Genomic DNA, 10,274 nt, shown 5'->3' on the forward strand with positions numbered 1-10,274 from the left:
AAAGGAAGAAGTCAAAGTGCTCTGGGACTTTAGAATTCAAACAGATAAGCAGCTGTCATGTAGCACTCCAAACTGAACGATGGTCAGTAAGAAAGACAAAAAAAGTCTGGCTAGTGGACGTGGCAGTGCCTGGAGACAGCAGAAGAGAGGAGAAAGTAGTGGACAAAATCACAAAATTCAATTAGAAGTAGAATGTCTGTAGCAAAAAAAACAACACCCCAAAAAACCAAAAATAGTACCAATAACGATAGGTGCTTTCGATGCAAACATCTGGAGCATGACTTGAACACCATCGGCATTGACAAAATCCCTGTCGGTCAGTTGCGAAAGGCAGCTTTACTTGGAACAGCTGACATCCTGCAACCATCCCTTTAATACCATCAAACTTGAAAATCTGCCTATGCCAGGTCTTTGGGAAGGACTCGATAGGTAGATAAAAATCGAGTTTAAAACTCTTGCTGACGATACATGAACCATAATGATGATGATGATGATGATGACGCAGTGAGGGTGGACATCCCAAGTATTTTTTTCTATCAAAGGATGAGCAACAGATCTTGGATGGTGAACCGTTAGCAGACAGAGTTCTTTTTGGCTTTCTAGACCCTGTTTTTGCTCTTGCTTTGTTCCAATAAAGGCATTTTTTTAGCCCAGTTCACCCTTTTAAAATTGCACAATGTGCCTTTGATTCCATGTCCATTTTGCTCTATGAGTTCATGGTGACCTAACCCTAACTCTAAGTGGAATTTTCCTCCAATGGGATTTTCCCATGTATTTTACCAGGAAAGATAGATAGGGCAGCCTGGAAAAGTAAGTGCCCTCCTAACCATATCCCAGCACTCCAAGTTTGTTGGTGATGCCCATTTTGATCGATGAGTTCATGGTGACCTAACGCTAAGCCTAAGTGGAATTTTCCTCCAATGGGATTTTTTTTAATTTTAATTCCATTTATATCCCGCCCTTCTCCGAAGACTCAGGGCGGCTTACAAGCTTAGCAGTAGCCTTCATTCTATGTATATGCCTGCTTGTTAGGGCTTTCACACACACCCCAAGCGGCATTATTACAAAGTCAGCTTATTGCCCCCAACAATCTGGGTCCTCATTTTACCTACCTCGGAAGGATGGAAGGCTGAGTCAACCTTGAGCCTGGTGGGATGCGAACCTGCACTAATTGCAGGCAGCTGGTGTTACTTAAGGAGGCATTAGCCCACTGCTCCACCAAAATACATTTTCCCATGTATTTTACCAGGAAACATAAATAGGGCAGCCTAGAAAAGTGAGTGCCCTCCTAACCATATCACAGCACTCCAGGTTTGTTGGCGATGTCCATTTTGCTCTATGAGTTCATGATGACCTAACCCTAACCCTAAGTGGAATTTTCCTTCAATGGGATTTTCCCATGTATTTTACCAGGAAACATAGATAGTGCAGGCTAGAAAAGTCAGTGCCCTCCTAACCATACCCAAGCACTCCAACTTTGTTGGCGATGCCCATTTTGATCGATGAGTTATTATTTATTATTATTTATTACATTTTTATACCGCCCTTCTCCCGAAGGACTCAGGGCGGTGTACAGGGCAATAAATACAAAAACAGGATACAAAAGTTAAAAGCAAATTAAATGAATGCCCAAGGTTAAAACAGTAGTTAAGATATATTAAAACCCCAACCCTAACCCATCAGACCAGGTCAGACTGCTCAAATAGATACGTTTTTAGTTCATGGTGATCTAACCCTAATCCTAAATGGAATGTTCCTACAATGGGATTTTCCCATATATTTTACCAGGAAAGATAGATAGGGCAGGCTAGAAAAGTAAGTGCCCTCCTAACCATACCCAAGCACTCCAACTTTGTTCGTGATGCCCATTTTGATCGATGAGTTCATGGTGACCTAACCCTAACCCTAAGTGGAATTTTCCTCCAATGGGATTTTCCCATGTATTTTACCAGGAAACATAGATAGGGTAGCCTAAAAAGGTCAGTGCCCTCCTAACTATAGCCAAGCACTCCAGGTTTGTTGGCAATGTCCGTTTTGCTCTATGAGTTCATGGTGACCTAACCCTAACCCTAAGTGGAATTTTCCTCCAATGGGATTTTCCCATGTATTTTACCAGGAAACATAAATAGGGCAGCCTAGAAAAGTGAGTGCCCTCCTAACCATATCCCAGCACTCCGAGTTTTTTTGGTGATGTCCATTTTGCTCTATGAGTTCATGGTGACATAACCCTAACCCTATATCATCTCCAACAAGTGACTGTCCAGTCTCTTCTTAAAAACCTCCAGTAGTTAATGAATCCAGCTTCCCCCGTTGAATTTGCTTGTCTGGAGGTCGCAAAAGGGAATCACATGACCCCCCCCCCCGTGAGTTTGCGACCATCGTAAATATGAACCAGTTGCCAAGCTTACCGAATTTGGATTATGCAACCGTGGTGATGCTGCAACGGCTGTAAGTGTGGAAAAAAGGTCCTAATAAGTCCCTTTTTTCGGGCTGTTGTAACTTTGAACGGGTCACTAAATGAAGTGTTATAAATTGTGGATTACCTCCATAGTTTCACGTAGGTAGAAAAGAAATTCTGATGTGATTTCGGGAGGTGGATGTCGGCATCTGATATCTTTGATCTGTAAAGCAGCAAGGAATATCAACCAAAGAACATTGGAGCATGAAAAATTCTGTGGCAGTTAAGTTTATCCAGAAAGCCTGTGGAAGCAGAAAAGGTAGGAGGGTCTGGCTTTAAAGGAAAGCAAACTCAAGAAGCTGATTTTCAAAGGTCCCTTTATAAAATCAAATGTGTTTATTTCTGCTTTAAAACGTATCTGGGTTCTGCTTTTATCAGAGAGAGAGAGAGAGAGACACATGGAGAAAAAAAGGCAAATTATGCTTCGGAACTGCCAAAGCCCTTTTTCCCTTTTTGTCATTTCATTTTTTACATCCTTTTAATCTGTTTTTATAGGGACGCGGTGGCTCAGTGGGTTAGGACGCTGAGCTTGTCGATCAGAAGGTTGGCAGTTTGGCTGGTCAAATCCCGAGTGCCGCGTAACAGAGTGAGCGCCTGTTACTCGTCCCAGCTTCTGCCAACCTAGCAGTTTGAAAGCACGTAAAAATGCAAGTAGAAAAATAGGAACCACTCCGGTGGGAAGGTAACAGCGTTCCGTGCGCCTTTGGTGTCTAGTGTTGCCGGCCACATGACCACGGAGACGTCCTCGGACAAGCGCTGGCTCTTTGGCTTTGAAATGGAGATGAGCACCGGCCCCTAGAGTCGGAAACGACTAGCACGCATGTGCGGGGGAACCTTTACCTTTACCTAATCTGTTTTTACATTTCTTTTCCTGAATCAACAATGGCAACGAGAGCAATTTAGCTTCTTTCTTCTTTCTGTTGTTTCATTTCATTCTTGCAATGGCTTTTTACAGCTTCGTGTCCTTCCTTTCCCACTCTGAAGGCCCAGCTAAATTTTTGCCTACGCGTTTATCTTGCGTCCTCCTTTTATGCTACCCTTTCCTGGCTACCGTCCGCTTCATCATTTTCCACCGCAGCAAATTCAATTTTAATTTTTTCTTTCTTTCAATCTTAAATTTGGAAGACCCTTTCCCTTATTCCTATCGCTTTCCCACCTCTTTGTTAAATTCATCTTCTAGGCTGCACAGATGGACGTTGTACCGACGGAGAACCGTCCAGCCCACGTCAAGCAGTCCAAGTTGCGGAAACTCAAAAGAGCGAAGAAGCGTTTGAGCAAAATCTGTAAACACGAAGACTTTGTCTCTTGCCTGGTTGGTTTATATAGCTGCCAGTGGCAGGGCGAGCAGCGCAAAAGAGTTAAACCAGGACTATGGTGTTGCCATAAGGTACAATGACATGTCCCTCTGGGTTGATGCTTCCTTGGTGGGTCTACACAGCTCTAAGGATGATGGGATGAGCAGTTCCGTCAAAGGGGCAGTGTAAATTGACTACGGGTAGCCCTCCGCTTACCGCCTTTCATTTAGTGACCACGGCGGCATGGAAAAGTTGCAGCCTGCTCTGCCGAAACAAATGGTGGATTTCTCATTTTCCATTTTTTTTCCAGACAAAAAATGATTATTGTTATATATTTTTTTATAATTTCATCAAAACCCTTTAAGGCAGGGGTTCCCAACCAGCGGTGCGAGTTGTTATTCCAGTGGGTGCGAGATGATATTCCAGGGGGGTGAGAAAACATTATGGGTTTTCAACATTGTAGCGTAGGTGCATAATTCGCCGTTATTTTGAACTTTTGTAAGGGGCGTGAGAATATATCAGAAGCATTCTAGGGACGCGGGGTATAGAAAAGGTTGGGAACCACTGCTTTAAGGTGTAGTCTTTGTGTCCTGGTTCCGAAAAATGGAACTCTTCAAAGAACTTCAAGGCATTGCTTACCTTAAAGAATCTTTATTTGAGTAGCATCAGCACTAACCCAATCGAAGCCAAAATCTGAGTTTTCTTCCCCTGAGCACATAGTGTCAAAGGACAATTCCCTCCTCCAATTAACAGTCATAAATGACTTTCCCCAATTAGTTTGAAGCGAGGTCTCCCCCTCCAGCTCTCCAGCCCACCGATTCTTTTATCATCTCTTATTTCAATAACCTTGGTTCCCATACTAGGTTCAGCCTTGTTATGTCTAGCTAGACTCTCATGCACCTTCCTTCCCCTAGCATCATCTAACTCTGAAAGCAAATGAAGAAAATGGTTGCATCTCCATCTGTTGTCCATGCAAAAACATCTGATGTTAGCAGCGTTGACACTTAGCAGTTTTTTTTAGTTTCTAGATTTGTCCAGACTGTAGTATTTTAAATTTAATTTCAGTATATTTCTTTCCCCCTTAGTATTAATTCCTCGCTTCCGTATATGAGGGAATGGGGATATAGTCCCCTCCCTTCACTTTTGGAGGTTTTTTTGCTTTGGAGTTTTTCCCCAAGGATTCAGTTAAAAGAGAGAAGAGAGAAGATCGATACTCTTGCCAGTTCCAAGCACGCTATTCACCAATATTCTTATTCATGTGCTCCTGGATTTCGGTTGCAGGTAGCTTGGGCTAGAGCCAGGGGTTGGCAACCTTGGCTCTTTTATGACTCGTGGACTTCAACTCCCAGAATTCCTCAGCCAGCATGGGGAACTACGGCCCCTTCATGACTTCCGGACTTCAACTCCCAGAATTCCTGAGCCTGCATGTGGGAACTAGAATTCATGAGCCAGCATGGGGGAACTATGGCCCCTTCATGACTTGTGGACTTCAACTGCCAGAATTCCTCAGCCAGCTTGGCTGGCTCAGGAATTCTGGGAGTTGAACTCCACAAGTCATAAAAGAGCCAAGGTTGCCTACTCCTGGGCTAGATGCTGATGTAACACAAGCCATTCTCCTGTCAGGTTGGAGGGCTTTCGGGGAAACACGGTATTCGCATCATTATGTAAGGAGTGGGTTTTTTTCCCCCTATCCTTTGTAACATGACCCTAACGCAAATGATGCACGTTGGCACAAATGATGCCCATTTTACATAATTACAACTAATATGAATTAAATCAGTTGAATTAGTTTGGATTTAACGGACATTTGGATTTAACGGACAGCTGGATTTAACGGACAGCTGGATTTAAAGGACACCCTTTCCACCTACAATGGTCCATGAAGTTGAGCTTTTAGTCAATGTGATTTTATGCCCCTTCTCCTTTGTGGGTAAATGGGAATTTTTCTTTTCTTTTCTTTTTTTTTTTGTGTTTTATGAAAGTAGACCCGAGGCAGGTTGGAGCAACCCTGGGAAACTAAAGCAAAGTCTAAATTCTCAGCCTACACTTCAGGAGGCCCTGAATTTCCTGCTGTAGCCTAAATGTGATCCCTTTCTCTCCAATCTTTACTTATTAGGGAGAATGCATGTATTTTACGCTCATGGTTTTCACATTCAGCTCTTCCTTTGTCTTTCTCTACATGTGGGGAGAATCAAGGAACGACTACAATAGCTTTGACTGGTAAGTGTCCAAAGACTCTGATTGCTCATACAGGGAGTCCTCGACTTACGACAGTCCCTTTAGTGACCGTTCAAAGTTACAACGGCAATGGAAAATGACGCATGGTCGTTTTTCACAGTTACGACCCCTTTGCAACATCGCCATGAGCACGTGATCAGATTTCAGATGCTTGGCCACCGGTTCATACTTATGACCGTCGTTGTGTCCCAAGGTCACACGACCCAATTCAATTAACAATTAACCAGTGGAACCACCTGCCTCCAGAAGCTGTGAATGCTCCAACACTGGAAGCTTTTAAGAAGAGGTTGGACAGCCACTTGTCTGAAAGGGTAGAGGGTTTCCTGCCTGAGGCAGGGGGTTGGACTAGATGACCTCCAAGGTCCCTTCCAGCATTATTATTATTATTATTATTATTATTATTATTATTATTATTATTATTATTATTATTGATTATCGCACAGACAGCCAGATGTTCAGACTGGATTTGGCATTTTTGTCTACCTATCAAGTCCTTACCAAGGACCTGGGATAGGCAGATGTGCATGTTTGATGGTATTAAAGATATCTTTTTATTATTATTATTATTATTATTATTATTATTATTATTATTATTATTATTATTATTATTATTATTATTATTATTATTATTATTATTTTCAGTGCTTTTTTTGTAAAAGAAAAAGGTGCCGGAACTCACACATGTCATACAACCCGCCTTGCCTACCCTACAAGGTTCCATCCAAAAAAGGTGCCGGAACTCCGTTCTGAGCGTTCTATGAGAAAAAAAGCCCTGATTATATTATCCCCTTTTGTGGCCACCTGACAAACAAAGGCACTGGGGAAGCTGGCTTACTAACTTTAATCAACTGCAGTGATTCACTTAACAACAGAGGCAAGAAAGGTCATAAACTGGGGCAAAGCTAACTTAACACATGTCTCACTTAACCCATGGAATTTTGGGCTCCAATTGTGCCCAACCTGGAGATTGGACAATCATTTTTCTGGAATGGTAAGCGGTGTCCTGCTTGAGCAGGGGGTTGAACTAGATGACCTCCAGGGTCCCTCCCATCTTTGTTATTCTGCTTGGGAAGAAGGAATGAAACCAAATAACTGTTTTCTCATTTCAGGCTGGACAATGAATACTTTTCATCTAAATATCACTGTTCCGTGTTGCCTTTTTTTTTTTAGGTACAGCTTTATAAATTTAGGCTACTGGTTTCATTGGTCGTCTTTCCTCCTATTTGTGGCCGTGTTCGTCTTCTCCTACATTTTTTTCTTAATTGTAAGTCCAACCTTTCTTTGGCTACAGACTCCTCCCAAGTCTCCTCCCAATGAAGTAGATGTTGCCCAAGTGGAAAGTGTGCTTGTGCGATTGTGTGAAAGATCTAAAGTGCGAAGGCTGATGCTCAGAGGCAGAGACTTTCTGCTTGCATTCATAAAGGCCTCTATCCTCCGGGTCACCTGGGCAGGTGTGCAAGTGGGGACGGAGCCTTCTTGGAGCTGCTGAAACATCCTGCAGAAAGCACAACTCCACAACAGAGGCTTTTCAGCAGTTCCAAGAAGGCTCCACACCCATTTGCACACCTACTCAGGTGACCCTGAGGACACAGACAAACCTCCAAGTGGCCTCAACGACTCTCTCAAAGGATGCAAATGACCAGCTGTCTTCAAGGAGTATAAATCCTCCCATTCCTCCTCATCCAGTCAGAGCTCGAAGAAGCTTCTTGGATGTCCGTAGAGATTCTCACTCATCCAGGTCACGGTTGTCCCAAAGGTGCTTTTTCAGGAGGCAACTGGACTTCTTTGTTTTTCTTTTGAAGACGTTTCGCTTCTCATCCAAGAAGCTTCTTCGGCTCTGACTGGATGGTGGGGAATGGGAGGATTGATACTCCTTGCAGAAAAACTGGTCATTTGCATTCTTTTAGAGGGTCGTGGAGGCCACCTGGAGGTTTATCTGTGTCCTCAGGGACACTTGAGTAGTGCAAATGAGTGATCTACGTGTTTCCAGTCTACAGCCCAGTCCTTTCAGCAGTTCCAAGAAGGCTCCACACCCATTTGCACACCTACTCAGGTGACACTGAGGACACAGATAAACCTCCAGGTGGCCTCCATGACTCTCTAAAAGGATGCAAATGACCAGCCGTCTGCAAGGAGTATAAATCCTTCCGTTCCCCACCATCCAGTCAGAGCGGAAGAAGCTTTTTGGATGTCTATGGAGCTTCTTACTCATCCAGGTCATGGTTGTCCCAAAGGTGTTTTTTCCCCAGGAGGCAACTGGACTTCCTTGTTGTTGTTTTTTGAAGATGTTTCGCTTCTCAACCAAGAAGCTTCTTCAGCTCTGACTGGATGGTGGGGAACGGAAGGGCTTATATTCCTTGCAGGCCGCTGGTCATTTGCATCCTTTTAGACTAGAGAGTTGTTGAGGCCACTTGGAAGCTTGTCTGTGTCCTCATTTTGAACGGACTCAGGGCAGAAAACATCCTGCAGTCCCAAGACGTTTTCATACCTATTTGCACCACTCAGGTGACCCTGAGGACACAGACAAACCTCCAGGTGGCCTCAACGACCCTCTAAAAGGAGGCAAATGACCAGTTTTTCTGCAAGGAGTATAAATCCTTCCATTCCCCACCTTCCAGTCAGAGCAGAAGAAGCTTCCGGGATGAGAAGCGAAACGTCTTCAAAGACAAACAAGAAAAGTCCATTTGCCTCCTGAAAAAAGCAACCTTTGGGACAACTCTGACCTGGAGGACAGAGAATTTTTGACTTAACAACAGTTTATTTAGCAACCCTGAATAAAATGACCTATGATCCCTTTTCGCAGTGACAATCTTTGCAGCAGTCACGCGATCAAAATTCGGACGCTTGGCCACCGGTTCACATTCATGATGGTCGCAGGCTCCTGGGTTCACCCGATCCCCTTTGGCGGCCTTCGGACAAGCAAAGTCGATGGGGGAATCCCGGATTCATTTAGCAACCGGGTTACTGACTTAACCGCTGCAGGGGTTCACTTAACAGCTGAGGTCAGAAATGTCGTAAAATAGTGGGGCGGTGTGTGTGTGTGTGTGCAAAACCCGCTTAAGAAATCTCTCGCAGAACCACCAAATTTGGGGCTCCGTCTGCCAACACACGGTATACCTTGATGAACTCTTTGGTTGAATGGAAGTTGCGTCAGACGGAATTATGAGGCTGAGGATTGCTAGGGAAAAAATTAATACCTTGATCTCCTCTGAATCAAACTGAAGGTGCCAACCTTGGCTCTGACTGAGCGTGTGCCCTTGTTTTACAGCTTATAGCAGTTTTGCTCCTGTTTGAAAGTCAAACGTTGGAACTGCACCGGTGTCATAAGGTAAAACTCATTTAACCTCCTTCGGAATTGCCATCTCCTTCCAGTTTGGGAGGGGGGGAAAAAGAAATCAGTCGTGGAAAATGAAATTCAAGGCAGAGAAAAGTAAGGTTTTTACACCTAGGCAAGAAAAAGTGGATGGTGGGGAATGGAAGGATTTATACTCCTTGCAGACAGCTGGTCATTTGCATCCTTTTTGCTGAGGCCACTTGGAGGTTTATCTGTGTCCTCAGGGTCACCTGAGTGGTGCAAATGGGGGTGGAGCCTTCTTGGAACTGCGGAATGGATCGTGTTGTAGATTGGAGATCGATCGATCGATCACCCATTTGCACCACTCAGGTGACCCTGAGGACACAGATAAACCTCCAAGTGGCCTCAACGACCCTCTTAAAGGATGCAAATGACCAGTTTTTCTGCAAGGCGTATAAATCCTTCCATTCCTCACAATCCAGTCAGAGCCGAAGAAGCTTCTTGGATGAGAAGGGAAAGGTCTTCAGAGAAAAACAAGAAAGTCCAGTGGCCTCCTGAAAAAAGGGCACCTTTGGGGCAACCCTAACTTGGAGGACTTGAGAATCTCCCAAGATAATCCTTTTGATCTCTTTAGGGCATAATCTTCTTCACCCTGTTTCTCTCCATTACCGGACTTAGCAATTATCACCATGTTTTGGACACGTCAGTGGCACACATTCTACTTGTCGTTCCAGGTAAGAATATTTTATTTTTTCTTAAAAAAAAAGTGGTAAAATAAGTCTGGCTTAACCTATTTTAAACAAACCCGTTAAGATAGAAGAAGAAACCATATGAAGTCTTAGTATCACTTTGTAAAGCCTTGCTAAGACCACACTTGAAATACTGTCTCCAGTTTTGGTCACCATATTATAAAAAAGATGTTGAGACTTTGGAAAGAGTGCAGAGAAGAGCAACAAAGATGATTAGGAAGATGGAGGCTAAACCACAT

The 10,274-nt window shown here is 43.7% G+C and overlaps 1 pseudogene across 1 annotated transcript in view; it reads left to right on the forward strand.

Moving 5' to 3' along the window:
• The first annotated feature begins 468 nt into the window (after nucleotides 1-468).
• Nucleotides 469-10,274, forward strand: part of LOC310640379 (glycerophosphodiester phosphodiesterase domain-containing protein 4-like) — a 24,476-nt pseudogene continuing 14,670 nt past the window's right edge. The window contains exons 1-6 of the transcript in view: nucleotides 469-504; nucleotides 3,639-3,845; nucleotides 5,870-5,973; nucleotides 7,162-7,255; nucleotides 9,260-9,319; nucleotides 9,921-10,020. The product of the transcript in view is annotated as a glycerophosphodiester phosphodiesterase domain-containing protein 4-like (transcript). The remainder of the gene's footprint in view (nucleotides 505-3,638; nucleotides 3,846-5,869; nucleotides 5,974-7,161; nucleotides 7,256-9,259; nucleotides 9,320-9,920; nucleotides 10,021-10,274) is intronic.

The sequence above is a fragment of the Vipera ursinii genome, assembly GCF_947247035.1.
Source record: "Vipera ursinii genome assembly, chromosome: 4".
In the NCBI taxonomy this organism is placed as follows: domain Eukaryota; kingdom Metazoa; phylum Chordata; class Lepidosauria; order Squamata; family Viperidae; genus Vipera; species Vipera ursinii.